This window comes from Canis lupus, chromosome 30 (genome assembly GCF_003254725.2).
Source record: "Canis lupus dingo isolate Sandy chromosome 30, ASM325472v2, whole genome shotgun sequence".
Classification (NCBI taxonomy): domain Eukaryota; kingdom Metazoa; phylum Chordata; class Mammalia; order Carnivora; family Canidae; genus Canis; species Canis lupus.
This window is the reverse complement of record NC_064272.1, coordinates 35,241,533-35,257,053: the sequence shown is the minus strand read 5'-3', so window position 1 is coordinate 35,257,053 and position 15,521 is coordinate 35,241,533. Positions and strand designations below refer to the sequence as shown.

Sequence of the window (15,521 nt, the reverse complement as noted above, 5' to 3'; positions counted from 1 at the left end):
CCACCAGATCTTATGAATTTAGAAAAGACTTCCTGCATGGCTGGCAACGCAGTTAGAAAAATGTAGTCGAGTCCCAGGTATGCAAATATTTTCAATGATGATTTGCTAGTTTGGTCACAAGCACCTCCTGATGTCTTTATTTCAGCTGGTGGGCTCTCCTGTGTGTGAAACCCTGTCCCAGGGGCCAGGGAAGAAGTCCAAGTTGAGGGAAAAGCCACAGAACCCTGGACCCAACAATGAGAGGCAAATGCATTTGTCTTCAAATATCCAAGGAACAATTACTAAAACTGCCCGTGCGTTAGGCCACCATACAAACCTCACTATGTTTTAAAAGTTGGAACACTTTTTAGATAGGTAATCTAAATATAGCCCTGAATAGGGCTATATTTCTGACCAAAAAAAGTAAACAATAACACTAGATAATCGATACTAAAAAAACTGTTTTGTAATTTAACCACTTGAAAGTTATCTTCCTTTAAATAACTCTTTGATTAAAGAGGCCCTCAAACTGAAATTATAGACTGTTTAGAGAATGGTTTCCAATCCCTGTCCTAACACTATATCTGAACCCTTTGGGATAAGTCCTATCATATCTCAATTTCCTTCTTTCTAAAGGGAGGTTGTTGCAAGGATTGAGAGATAACAAGAGAAAAAGGTCTAGCACAGAGTGACTGTTCAACCAATGTGATAAAAGCATTAAGGCCAAGCTTGTGTAACTGGATATTAAAATGGGGCTGTTCTTGTCTCCTTTTCAGCTAAGATGTGAAAACAGTGAATGGTACATTTTGAAGAGACCAACATAAAAAAACTTCAAAGCTGAAAGGCAAAAACTCATTATATGATGCTCAAATCCTGTACGTACGGTGCAGACAGCATAGTCTGGAGAAAATGAAGCTACGAAAGGGAATTTCTTTGGAGGGAGCTGTGCCAGTATTTCCCCCTCCCCAGGAAAGGGGTAGGGTGCTTTTCCCTCAGGTGAAGAGAAAGGAGCTTCTCTGTGATCACTGGAGGGTTTGATCTGGTCTCCTTCCAATCACTGGACACAGGGTGCTGGGCCTAATTCCTGCCCAGGAAATCTGAAAGTTTAGATGCTACAATGGTACAAGCAAAGAAGAAGTGCTTGTTGGGCACTGTTCTCCCAGAGACTGTCAGGGTACATGATCTGTGAGTGCTTCTTCCGGGAGACAGAAGGCATGCTGCAGAGAGAGTCAGTCTGGATCTACTTAATTTTATTTTAATTTTTTAAAGTAGACTCCATGCCGAGCATGGAGCCCAATGTGGGACTTGAATTCACCACCTTGAGATCCAGACCTGAGCTGAGATCAAGAGTCGGATGCTCAACCGACTGAGCCACCCAGGTACACCTGGATCTATTTTAAATCCTACCTAAGAGGTCTCCATGGGAAGGTAACAGAACCCCAACCAAAAATGTCTGTATAGGGGTGCCTGGGTGGCTCAGTCAGTTAAGCATCTGACTCCTGATCTCAGGTCAAGATCAGGTCATGAAAACAAAACAAAACAAGATCAGGTCATGATCTCAGAGCATGGATCCTGCTTAAAATTCTCTGTGCATGGATGCTACTTAAAATTCTCTCTCTTTCTCTCTCTCTCTCTCTCTGCCCCAAAGGAAAAGAAAGAGAGAGAAAAAAGAAAAGAAAAGGTCTGTATAAAGTGGATGACTAGAAAAGAAAACTGAGCTGAAAAAGGGACAGCTAGCTAAAGGAAAATGCAATATGTGTCAGGGAAATAGAAGTCGATATTTGCAATAAGGGTCTCAAGAGAACCCACAAAATATCCACGAGAGGAGTCGGCTCTACAAACCTTCCAGGCCCACCCAGAGAAGACATCTTACTATAGGATTTGTTGAGTAAGAGCTTCCCTGCCTTTTCCTCCTCCCCACCTCTGCCCAGGGGAGTCAGAAACCCTGGTCAGCAACATGGGAGAGCATGTGTGAGAGGAGAACAAAGAGGAAGCATGGCCCTTCTCACCTGCAGCAGGCTCCAGCTTGGAGAGGCAAACAGGTGCAAGCAAGTCAGAAATTTTGATGACTCTGTAGACCGGATATTTTAAGTAACTGAATCGAGACTGTGTAGTCACACAGTGACTCCACAGCCAGTGGCTCTAGGAATTCCTCCTATTCCTCCTATTACTTGAGAGTGATCAGAAAGGTCACAGGACCTCCTGCATTTTCAACCAAGGGCAGTGACAGAACTTCTCCTGCTGAGCTGCTTTGAAAACGACAGGGAAAGAGAGAAAACAGTTGCTTGTCATTACACCCCGGGAGTCTCCTGGTCAACTTGCTGGTTGCACTTGCAAGCTGAATCTCCCTGCCAACCAGAACCACTTCGGGATGCTCTGACATCAGGGGTTCCAAAGGAAGCCAAAGAGCAAAAAGAGACCTCCTTTCATTTTATAGAATCCTTTCCTTGTCCTCCTCTTGGCTCCCCTGTATTTCTATTATCAGCAGGTTGTCTATTGAAGGTTATCGCTGGGAGACAGGGAAATACACGGTAGTGGAAGGATTCTGGGAGACTTACACGGATGGAAGGTGGCTTTTTACTAGAAGGGAAGAGTTTGGGCAATCACAGCTACAGGACGATAGGGTAGGAGTCCCAGGGGCAGAAAGAGAGCTTTGGAGTGGAGAGGGTACCCCAGAGTCAGGGCTCCTACTCTGGAGTCCTGCCCGGACCACCAATTTTGGTGGCCTTGTTACCATTACATAAGCAACAGGGACTTGAGTTATGGAAGACTGACAACAAGGAGACAAGCTAAGAAAGTCAGAGAGCTGAGCCTGGAAATCCCCATGAGAATTCCTTAAGTTGCTACCCAAAGTGGGCCATGGATGGCTGGCTCCTTCCCCGCCTCTCTCTTACATGGGCACACGTGCATGCACGTGCACACGCGCACACATGCACAGAGAAACAATTTCTTGAGCTGCATGTAAAGTGAGCATCATTTCCAATGGTCTTATAAATGACTGTTGTACTGTTTGGAGGGAAAGAGAAAATTTGAGAGACGTCATCTAAGTGCCAAAATATTTGCATTCCTAAGATATCTTATTGTTGAGGTGGAAGCGATAGGTCAAAATATTTGCAATTAGGGCTGTCCCCCCAAACTGAGCTTTACATAACCATGAATCTATATGCACAATATATGTTTCACTTACAACCCACCACCAAATAAGCATAAAATAATTTCATACTGTTTCCCACTTACTTTATGCCCCTTATCATGACATGCTTTAAAACTCAGTGCTATACTTGACTGAAAAAGAAAACGTGAATGGTCCAAAATGATGTGATCAAAATAAATAAAACTGAATCACATAAATGCTAATTATCGTGCTGGGAAATCTTAAGAACTCTGGAAATGCTGATGTACTCAACATTTACTCATTCATCAAGACCTGACTTTGTGGTCATCTCCTCTACGAGGCCTTCCTGACCCCTCAAAGGGAAATTAGTATTTCCTGGCAATACTACGTGCCAATTCTCTTAGGAACTCTGGGAGGCAGATATCGTTCCCTACATTTGAACAGATAAAGAAACCAAATCTCAGATCGCGTACGTAACTTGCCCAAGGACACACAGCCAGGGTCCAGTGGGCGCCCCACATGGAAGGTGGGAACTAACATTTATCACAAACTGCGCAGGCAGGCAAAGTGCTCAGTAGTAAGATGTGCTCTTTCTACACAACGGCCTCGGAGGCAGTTCAGATTATTCCCTCTAACCACAGGCGAGCAATGGCCCAGCCTTGCCCAGTGTTGCAGGAGAGGTAAGTGGCAAGGCTGGGACTCGCGTTCAGGCCTGTGTGACTCCATGTCACCACGCCGCCTCTTCTGAAATGCTCCTGGAGCTGTCCACACCAGCCCCCTTGTGCTGGCCAGAGGTCAGTCCTCCCTTTGAGCTGAGCTGGAGAACTTCTCTCCTCCTTGCTCTTCCATGGGCTCAAGAACCTGTGGTGGCTGCCACCACCCATCGAACGGAGCTCGAAAACCTCTGGCCTAGATTTGGAGACCTTGTACAATCTAGAGTAGAACACTGGATGCTAGTTCTATCTCACGAAATTGTGAATAACTTTGAAAGGAGAGAGGAAAAAAAAACTGATTTCTGAGTATTTTTTCCAGGGAGTAATTAGGCATTGTTTAATAACTTTTTCTGGATCATTGGATTTCGTAGGTCTGCACCTTTCACTGTTTTTTAGCCGAGCTATTTTGCAAGTCTATAAATTGCAGAAAACTGATAGTAATGGAAATAAGTTTTGTCAGTGGAAATGTAAATAATAAGCCCTCCTTGCTCCCCAAGAGGCCAGTTTTACACGGATAGCAAATTCCTTTCAGCACTCCTGACTCCTGACGGCCTTCACATGTGCCTGCTTTCTCCTTCTGAAACAGTTGTAACAACACACTGATTCCCTCACTAATTAATGCGTTAAAGGGGTTCCTGGGTGGCTTGGTGGTTGAGCGTCTGCCTTTGGCTCCAGGGGTGATCCTGGAACCCACGATCGAGTCCCGCATCGGGCTCCCTGTGGGGAACCTGCTTTTCCCTCTGTGTCTCTCATGAATAAATTTTTAAAAAAATCAGTGAGTTAAATAACATCTTTGACACATGTTCATTTCATCTTTGAAAGAGTCATGATTTAACCTTCTCTTGAAAAGTTATTCATTCCTTAACTTTCCCCACTGCTGCCTATCTCTTGTAAAGCCTGGAGCCCTCACTCATCTAGAAACACACTGTATCTCTTCCTTCCTTTCTCACCTCCCCCAGACCACGAATGCACATGTGTAGGTACACAAATTCATGCACACGTACACCAACAACACCAGCCTTTTCCCAGAGGAAGACCGGGAAAGAGAAGGGGGTGAAAGGGAATAGAACAATGAATTCAATGTTAGAAAACTGTGAATTGGATCATAGCACGCGATAGCCCTTGAACAAATCTGGCTTAGCCTTCCTTTTTGTAAATAAAGTTTTATTGGGACGCAGCCATATCCATTCACTGATGTCCTCTCCAGAGCTTCTGTGCTACTGTGGCAGAGCTGAGTCGTCATCATAGGAACAGACTGGCCCACAACACCTGAAATATTTACTGGCCCTTTATAGGGAAAGTTTGCTGACTTCTGAATTAGACACAGTCTTTACCCTGGACAGAGTCTATCATCTTGTAAGAGGAAGTCATGAGTATACATAAGTGAAAATACAAAAATGACAATAAAATAAGATGGGTCCCCATGTGTGGAGGATGAGGGCGATGAATGTGAGAATGGGTGTTGAGCATACCAGAAAATGGAACTACTCGCCTTCAATCATTTCAAAACAAACACCAAAGCCATGCCATGTACATGATGATTAATGTGGTTATTTACTTACTGTAATTTTTGATTATGAAATATAAAATAACTCAAGCAGACTGGAAGATAGTATGAAATACTTATATACTCAGCTCAAGTCACTTTAATATTTTGTCACATTTGCTTCAGCTTTTGTTTGTTTCCCTGGTCTTTTTTTTTTTTTTTTTAATTTGGGAAGAGTCCTCTGGGTCTCCTTGCTCCTTCACTGGCTGTAAAATGAAGAAGATCCATAGGATATTTATTCTACGGCCCGATCTGAAGAAGCTCTCAGTGGTAATGGTTTGTTTAAATTTCTTGCTTTTGTTTTGTCTCATTTTTATTTTTTAGAATTTAAGATTCATATGGTTCAAGATTCAAAAGGTACAAAGAATTAAGCAATGAAATATTTTTTCTCCTACTTCTGTATCCCCAGCTACTCATTATGAACAATATAAATTTCTTACATCTCCTTCCAGGGGCATTTTACATATATTTGAACAATTATCTATGTACATATATTTTTCTGTTTCCTTTTTACATTTTTTTTTCCTATTCACTCAATACTTTATTTTGGTAACCCATCCAGAGCTGTATATACAGAAATACTCATCGTCTTTTTTTTAAGCCTTCATAGCATTCCTTTGTATGGATGAAAATATAATTTATTTGACTAGTTTTCTTTCCATGGCATTTAGATATTTCCAATCCTTTGCAATTACAAGCAAGATTACAAGAAATAATTATGTGCATTTGTTGCCTCCTCTAAACATAAGAATACCTGTAGGTTGGGAAGGCTGGATGGCTCAGTGGTTGAGCATCTGCCTTTGGCTCAGGTCATGATCCCGGGGTCCCGGGATTGAGTCCTGCATCGGGCTCCCATGGGGAGTCTGCTTCTCCCTCTGCCTATGTCTCTGCCTCTCTCATGAATAAATAAATAAAATCTTCAAAAAATAAGGGATATATGTAGATAGAGAAGTAGAATTGCTAGGTCAAAAAATATGTGCCCTTATAATTGTAGCCTTTCTGATCTTTGCTGCTTTAAGGCATGACAAATAGTATCCTAACATAGTTTAAGATTGCTTTTTCCCTATTATGAATAAAACTTAGCATCTTCTCATATAGTTAAATCATTTGCATTTGCATCTCTAAGAACTATATGTTCATGCATTTTTGGTCCATTTACTTTTTGAGCTAATGTTCCTCTTTGGGGTTGGGGGAGGCTTTAAAACCTATCCAAAGTGGCATGGTCATGATAGAGTCTGAAGACAGAGAGGTCAGTCAGTAAATAAGCCTTTAAATTCTTCACCAGATAAGTGGACCACATTAAAGGACCACAGGTAGGTCTTAACTGTTTAATGGTCTCCCATTACCTAAAGAATCAAGCTGTGGCCCTTCAATAGGACATCCAGGGCTCCTCATGCTCTAGAAATATCAAATAGCATGTGCCACGACACCCTTACCCTAACTCCTGCCTCTTTATCTTCATCTCTCAGGCCATTCCCTCTGTCCCGATAGCCTCCTACCTCTCTTTGCCCAGATAACTTCTGTAGGATGGAAGACTCAGTTCAAGGTCATATTCCCTCAAGAAATCTTCCCTGAATAGTATTACCTGCCTCTCTTGTGTACTCCTATGGGACCATGTGCAAACTTCTATTAAAATGATCTCTAAGGTATCCACCAATCCTATTAAACTGTAGTCTCTCCAGGGACAGGAATTGGATTCAACTGGGTCTTCTCTCTCCTTGTTCTTCTAGTTTAAGGAAGATAGTTTATAAGCACTCACTTGAAACTCCATAAAAAATAAACCATATAATTTTGAATATGCCTTTTTGGGGTCTTGGTTTTCTACTGTGTAAAGGCAGAGGGTAAGACTAGATGGCTTATAAAGTCCTTCTTGGATCTATGAATATACAAACCAATGGATGAAACAGGCATTTGATGAGGTTTTGTATGCTCACAAAATACACAAGGGATTAGGAGCTGGGCAGAGAGTCAGAACCCAATTAGGAGATGCTTGTTCTGAACCAAAAATGAAGCACAATAAAATTGGAGCCTATTAAGGTGGTGGCAGTAGAATAGACTAAGGGGTTTTCTTTTTCCTTTAAAGCAAAAACATAGTTGGGTTTTGGGGACTGATCAGATAAAGACAGTAATCATCAATTGCTTCCTTCACCATACTCACATGCTGCTTCCCATTTCAAGAGTTCAAGCCTAATAACTGGTCCCACTGAATGTGGACTGGCCTAAGTAACTTGCTTGACCAATAAAACCTGATGACAATGTGGGTCTGGAACACTTAAAGCCCCATGGTAAGAGGCCGGGCGGCTTCCAATGGGTCTTTTAGAGCTTGTTCTGGGGAAGCTTAGTGGCTCTGTCAGAACCCTGCCCACTCTGAGAGACTACAATGCTGTGAGGAAGTCCAGCCTCTCCACAAAGAGGGGTCAGGCCAAGAGAAAGACATCTCTTCCACTGTAGCTCTTCCCAACCCAGGTTGGGAATATGTGAGTGTAGAAGCCTTTAGATGATCAACCTTGGCTGCCATCTGAATGTGAGTACAGGTGAGACAAAGCGAGAATCACTCAGTAGAGAGAGGTCACTCCCCAGACTGAAGAAGAAGGAGAGGGAGAAGAGGGGGAAGAAGAGGGAAAAGAAGAGAGAGGAGGAGGAGAAGGAGAAGGAGGAGGAGATGGAGGAGGAGGAGATGGAGACAGAGACGGAGACCGAGAAGGAGAAGGAGAAGAGACAGAGACGGAGAAAACACACTGTTGTTTAAAGCCACTCAGTTTGGGAGGGGTCTGCTACACAGAAGTAGCCAAAACATAAAGCAACCAGAAGACATGAGATAGCAGAGGCCACGTGCAGAAGATGGATTCCCACATACCTAACTTTAAATCTCTGCTTAGCTGACTATCGGGTGGCCTTTGGCAAGATTCTTAACCTCATGAGGTCTTAGTTTGTTCACCTGTAAAATGGGATGCGTACAGTTCCCACCTCCCGGGGTTACTGTGAAAACTGCTGAGATGACAAAGTGAAGTCATCTGGTATGTTGACCGCAGGCCTTCACTCAGGGTGACTGGGAGAATGGTGCCATGAATGATGCAGGAAGGAGTTTTAGGCATCCTAGGGGAAAGTCTCGCATGTCTCCCATGAGCTCAGAGCTACCTAGCTATTCCCTGAACACATGTGAGGTCCTCAAGACTAACTGCCTGACTGGTCCATAGCAGAAGAGGAGATGTAATGGGGAGACCTGGAAGTGGGAAAAGGAGCTGGCTGTCCACGCTGAACACTATGGTAACTTGCACCCCATTAAAATACATAACAGGGGGGATCCCTGGGTGACTCAGCGGTTTAGTGCCTGTGTTCAGCCCAGGGTGTGATCTTGGAGTCCCGGGATGGAGTCCCACATCGGGCTCCCTGCATGGAGCCTGCTTCTCCCTCTGCCTGTGTCTCTGTCTCTGAGACAGAGATCTGTCTCTCTCATGAATAAATAAATAAAATCTTTAAAAATAAAAAATAAAATACATAACAGGGACCCTGCTTGTCACCACACTGCTAGCCCCATTATAGAGAAATGGGTCCTTCTGCCCCAGGGGCTGACAGTCTGTACAGAGGCAGGCTGTGTTGGAGAGGAGAGAGAACTCACACTCACCGAGTCTCCACTGGGTGTCAAGCCCTGGGGTAAGCAAACTCGCATACATTCTCTCTGATTCTCCTTGACAAGCCAATTCGGTACCATACCCATTTTACACATCAGACTCGGAGAATCAAAGGAACTTGCTCCAGCCCCGAGAGAGTTAAGTAAAGATGAACATGGCCATGCCGATGATGCTCAGTAATCCTCGCCGAGCCGCAGCTAGCACTGTTCTAAGCACTTTATGCCCATCAGTTCACTTACTCCCCACAGCAGCAACCAGAGGTAAGTACTGGTTTTGCACCTATTTCATAGATGGGGAAACTGAGGCACAGCAAAGTACCATCTTTGCCTGAGGCTATCCTGTTGATACGTGGCTGTACCAGGATATAAATTTATGAAATCTGTCTCCAGAGCTGAAACGCCTGCAAGCCCTAGGCTTGTTCGTGTCTGTCACACAGTGAAGCTACTTCTAAACGGACCCCTTTCGGACAGTTCTGTCCAAAGTCCCATCTTACCCCACTCCACAATTAAAGTACATTTATTAACAGTTACAAAATATTCCCTGGAGTGATAGTAAAGAGATCTCATGGTAAGGGCAAGCCTGACATGGGAACTCCCCATTAAACCACCACAAAGCAAGGCCAAGGAGCAGAAAATTCAAGGAACAGCTGAGAAGGAGGGTGCGGGAGTTCTGGACATGACATCTGGACATGACATCATGAGGCGAGACAGATATCTCTGAGGTCTCTGGCCAAATGTGACTGAGTCCTTCAATGCCCAGAGCAGGGGAAGGCCTGGGGGAGGCCAAGCTATGCGGCCACTGTCTACAAGAGTGGGAGGAACCAGCCTCCCCTTCCTCGGGAGGCCGGGAGGCCAGGCGGTTCTCATTTCCAGGCTTTAACAGGCAGCAAAGCCACCTCTTAGAACCTGGCCCCAGTTTGAGGTATTTGGTAGGGATCACAGCACAGGCCCAAAATGAATGCTCCCCACCCCAGCACCCCGCCACTCTTCAAATCAGTAAGGCAATTGGTAGTATGATGGGGAACAGGAAAAACCTCAAAACAGATTATTTTACAAAATAACATAACTCAATTATTTTCAGACGGCAGAAAGGGAAAATCCATTTCTCGCCACATTTAATTTTCTCACTCTCTTTGCTTTATCCTTCCCAAATCTCTGTCCCTGCATCTGGAATGTGATCCTGATGTGCACTCCCCAGCCTCTGCCAGAAAGGACTCCGGTTGCTGGATTCGGCCCAGACACTCAATCCAGCCCCCGCCCATATTAAAGCTGCGGGCCTGAGAGCCAGGAGGGGAGAGGGAGCAAGGGCGTGGGGCCCTGCATGGCCTTGATGCTTCAAATACTTTCTCAAAACCTGGCAGCAGCCCCGCTGCTCTGGGCTGTGTAGCCCGCGCCCTCCCGGAGAAGCGAGGCCTGTTGTGTCCCCCCCCACCCCCCCGTGACTTGCTGAATCCACAGCGAGGGGGAGCGTGGGGCCACGGGCCACGCACGCCTCCTGGGCTGAGCCAGAGTGAGGACAGCACACCTTCATCCCTGCAGCACAGACGTCCCACAGCCCCCCTGTCCCACATGCAGCAGCCACCCAACGGGGGGGGGGGGCCGTGAGCAGGGAGCCAGCTAGGAGGGGACACTCCGTCACTTCTCCACCTGCTAGGCAACAGGGAGCAGGAGCAAGGCAGGAAGTAACAGCCCTCCACCCAGGGCCACAGGACACAAACGGAGCAGCTCCCCTGTCCTGTGCGCCCATGAGGCACCGGGAGGGTTGACGTCAATATGCTCGTTACCCCAAATGCACAAGGATCATATTCTCTCTCATACTTGTGAGAGGGAGAGCAGTGTTGAGCTGGGCAGCCCTGGCCCCTCTCTGGGGGCCCCCTAGGCTAGACTTGACTGCCTCCCTGCACGCTGTTCCTTGGTGTCTTTGGGTGCTCAGTGTTGTTAACGTCCTGGGAACACAGCTCCCTTAGAGAGGAGATGTAGTCATACCTCCCTCCTACCCTTTCTTCCCTTCCCTCCACTTTCCTGCTCATCCATTCAACACATTTTCATTAAGCACCTACTAGGTACCAAGGCTCTAGAAACACAGTAGTGAATGAGGTCACTGGGTCTCCACTCTCACTAAGTAACACCCTATTGTGGGTGGAGGGAGTGACAGGCAGTAAATAGGGAAACAAATACCCCCTACATGTTGGACTGTCAAGGTATGATGGAGAGAGCTGGAACGGGGGACCAAAGAGGGAGTTACCTCATGGCCACTCTGGTCCGGGTGCTCATGGAAGGTGTTCGGGCCCCAGAACCAAATATCTGCAGAGTAGTCATCAGCTTCGTTGCAAGACACTGATTAGAACTAAATCGAAGAACCTAAATCAGAGCACTAGGGAAGGCCTTATGTTGAAACTCCATTTGTGGCACATGAAGAAATACCACTTTATGTCTTGATCTTGGGTCATGCTGGCGGAGACTCAGACATGAACCAGCATCCTCGGTGGGCCCTGGCATTCATGAACTCAGCAACCCAAGGTCTGAGCTTAGCTGCTGAAGAGCACGTTCCCAGCTGAGCAGGGGCTGAGCCAGCCGAGTAGGACAGTCCTGTGATCCCTCCCTCTTTCAGGGTATCACTGACCAATTCATAATCCAGTGACCTTCGAAGCTGTTGGTCCACACTGACCCCAAAAACAAGAAACAAATCTCCGGGCAGAGGGGGTGATACACCGACAGTCATTCATCCCAAGCTTCTATTTTGAGTATTGCACACACATGCACACAGAGGAAAGAGGAAAATTTCAAACTAGCTGGAGGAAAAGCATATCTTGTCTAGAAAGCCACCTGGGTCCGGAGGCCAATTTCAAATAGAGGAGAGCTCTTCGGTGAGCTAGCTGGGTGTGAGGTGGCCAGGATCAACATTTACCTGTTGCATGAAGCAAGTTCAATCAGTCTTTTATGGCTTGTGGCTTTGCTCCAGGAAAATCTTTCTCTGAAATATCGTTTGGTCTGCAGGGCATTGAAATCTCCATAAAGAAGACTCTTACCCCAAACAAGGTCATGTATATGAAAGAATCTAGCACCAGGCCCAGCTTGTGGCCAGTATTTAGGAGATGTTATTTTTGTTTTAGGGAACATCTATAATACTTTCGTGTGAAAACAACAGGATTCCCTGGGAGGAAAACAATTCTCAGATGCGATGGATTTATCCATCCACCAAGCATGGGCACAGGCACCAGACAGACACAGGAAATGCAAGGAAAAATTAGAGGAGTGTGAGGCTGATAGAGGGACAGCCTATAGGATGCCCTGCTCAAAGCACCACCAGAGTTTTGCATGTGAAAGGCATTGATTGACCGGCACCCCCTCCCCCAGTTTCACTGGGGGATTCATTTTATTTTTATTTATTTATTTATTTTTTTAAAGATTTTATTTATTTATTCATGATAGTCACAGAGAGAGAGAGAGAGAGGCAGAGACACACACAGGCAGAGGGAGAAGCAGGCTCCATGCAGGGAGCCCGACGTGGGACTCGATCCCAGGTCTCCTGGATCGCGCCCTGGGCCAAAGGCAGGTGCCAAACCGCTGCGCCACCCAGGGATCCCGGGATTCATTTTAGACCGAGGAAACTTTACAGATAGTCCAGTTTCCAACCCTTAAACCTGGAGAGATCATGTAGCCCAATCAAGGCCACAGTAGCAGACCTATGTCATTGCCTGGTGGGCTCACCTCATGTTTGTTAATTGCGGGGGTAGAGGTCACATTGGGGCCTAAAGGAGCCCTCTGGAACCAAGCTCTGTAGCATCGCTGGCTTTGCCTGGTATACACTTGGCATTCAGCAGATTTATGCTGAATTAACAAAGGAGGAGTCTTTAGCTCATCACCTACTTCCTGAGCACACTTTGGAGCAGTATGATCTGGGATCGAAATGAAAAATCAAAGATGCCTTCTGAGTCCTTATCTCTTAGCTAACTGGATTAGTCTAAGACCTCTCTGAGCTCCTGGGTTCCCTCCTGGGTCCTGAGCCCCTCCTCAGTTCCTTTTGTCAGTCCCCCTTTCTCAACAGCCTCTTGGGGACAGATGCTCCCCAGGGTTCCATCCTAAGCACCTTCCCTCCTCAATCACTTGGCAATCTCGTCTGAGCTCTTTAGTTACATGGGTGTGAATCTCAGTGTCTGCTCCCATATTTTCCACACTCAGAGGGAGGGCACTAAAGCTGACGTCATATAAGCAGCAAAGGGCTGAGGCAGGATTTGCAAGGCCTGTATGAGTCTCAACTCCATGCCCACTGCACCAAAAATCTGGGATTTTATTATCCAGTCATTGAAGAACCAGTCGGAACATGACATTCCACAGATAACCTATGAATCACTGGCTCCTATTATTTTGGGGGCCAACAGATCCTTTTTGAAATTGTATAAAAGCATGGTCTTTCTCCATGGAGCTGTCATATGAATGTGTTAGTACAGGAAGTGTTTGTATACAATTTAAAAAATGCCCTGGATCCTCCTGAAGCTCATCAATGACTATCTTATCTCTTCGTAGGCTCCACACCCAGGATGGAGCCCAACTCAGGGCTCAAACTCACAACCTTGAGATCAAGACCTGAGCTGAGTTCAAGAGTTGGACGCTTAACAAATTGAGCCACCCAGGCTCCCCTAATACTTTACATAAAACCGTAGTTGAAGTGTTCCTTCTCATCTGCTCTGATTTGCCCCTGGTAAGCAAACTGAAAACTGTATCACATCATGGGCTGCTTTGTGATCAGATTACATGCTTTCTAATAAAAAAAACTAGACATCTGATTTTTGCCACCATGCCTCATTTATTACAAAAAAAAAAAAATGTCACTAGGACCTAAATGCAAAGATGTGTGACATGAAGATCTCATTTCCTTCCCGCCCCACTGCTCTTCTAGCTATGATGGCTCTGGATGGAAATAGAGAGACGTTGGTTCTGTCTCATGTGTCACGTGTCTGTTCACTCCAGGAGGATTTGGTAGAGATGCTGTAAGCACTAAATAAGGTACCTAGTAGAGAGCGCTCCACGAAGGGTCTGGTACCTGAGATGGTGTTGACTGAATGTGAGCTACTGCCTTCAAGGTCCTCAGGAAGCCGGCCATAGCCCACCTTCATAGCCTTGTGTCCTAATCCTCCTACCTACTCAATCCTCTACCAGCCACACAGACTGAGGAGCACTTCCCAGAGCTCTCAGGCTTCTGGGCCTTCACTCATGCTGTTCCTTCTTCCTAGGATGCTCTTCCACCAATGTGTCCATATGGAAAAATCGATCAAGGTCCAGCTTAAATGTTAAGCCTTCTGTTACTCCATGTCTACCCACACTCTGGTTGGAATTCATTTTCCTTTTGGAGCCCATAAGGCACTGTGGCTAAGCCTCCATCATAGCACATAAGGATACTGTGCTACAATTATTCCTCTCTTTGCCCTGGTATCTCAGCTCCTGGGGACGGGACCCTACCTCCAACATTTGTATCCCAGGAGACCACAGAGGATGGCAATACACACTTTGAAATGAACTCCACTACACTAGAAAATCCTCCCAAACTCCTTTCTAAGTCCCAGGGTATCTCAAAGCTTTAGTCAAGTTCAAGTATGTTCCAATTTACCTGACTTTGAAAGACCCATACCTCTCAATCCTGTTCATAATTGTCCCAGCAGAAATAGTAATGCCTGCTGCCCAGTCATGGGGCCATTCTGTAATTTATATCCATGCAAAGTCATTGCCAAGGGAGAGAAACACGTCTGCTCCTCAGAAAAGAATGGCTGGCAGCCATCAGGGCTTCAGATAAACTCAGACCATGTGCCTTCGGCCAGAAGTTTACCTTGTGAACCGATCATCAAAGCTTAACCTGGCTGAGGGCTGCACATGATAGAAACAGTAACACCAGGCATAATGGTCCTGGAAGTTTCAGCCTTTCCAAATGAACATTCAACATGTTCTTGTTTGGGGGAAAAAATGCAAAAAAAGGGGACAGGAAAGCATCAACTCTGTTCAAATCACTGACCTGCCAAAAAGAGATGGACGTGGCAATCTCTTCTTTTGTTTAATTAATAGGTCCGCTCTAGAAGCCAAAGGGGGAAGATGTGAGAAGCACAGGGCTGTCATGGGGCACCTGGGTGACTCAGTGGTTGAGTGTCTGCCTTCGGCTCAGGGCGTGATCCTGGGGTCCTGGGATGGAGTCCTGCATAGGGCCCCCCGCAGGGAGCCTGCTTCTCCCTCTGCCTGTGTCTCTGCCTCTCTCTCTGTGTCTCTCATGAATAAATAAATAAAATCTTTAAAAAAGAAAAAATAAAGAACAAGGGTGTCAAGATTCTTTGAAAGGGGCTTTTATCGGGTAGTTGCACACACGTATTGAGAAGTTTCAAAAATAACCAGCACAGGCAACCTGTAGACAGAAAAGCCAGATGACAGAAAGCAGTGGGCTTCCCAAAGGCAGACCAGTGTCGGGAAGTCACCATGATTCAGGAACTGACCCCTGGCTCAGTGTGGCCACTGGAAGGGAGTAAGAGAGACAGAGGCAAAGGTGTGGGTCGG

General features: G+C 45.8%; 1 protein-coding gene across 2 annotated transcripts in view; it reads right to left on the bottom strand.

Annotated features, from left to right (window-relative positions):
• Positions 1 to 15,521, bottom strand: part of THSD4 (thrombospondin type 1 domain containing 4) — a 564,963-nt gene that overhangs the window by 340,512 nt on the left and 208,930 nt on the right. The window lies entirely within an intron of this gene.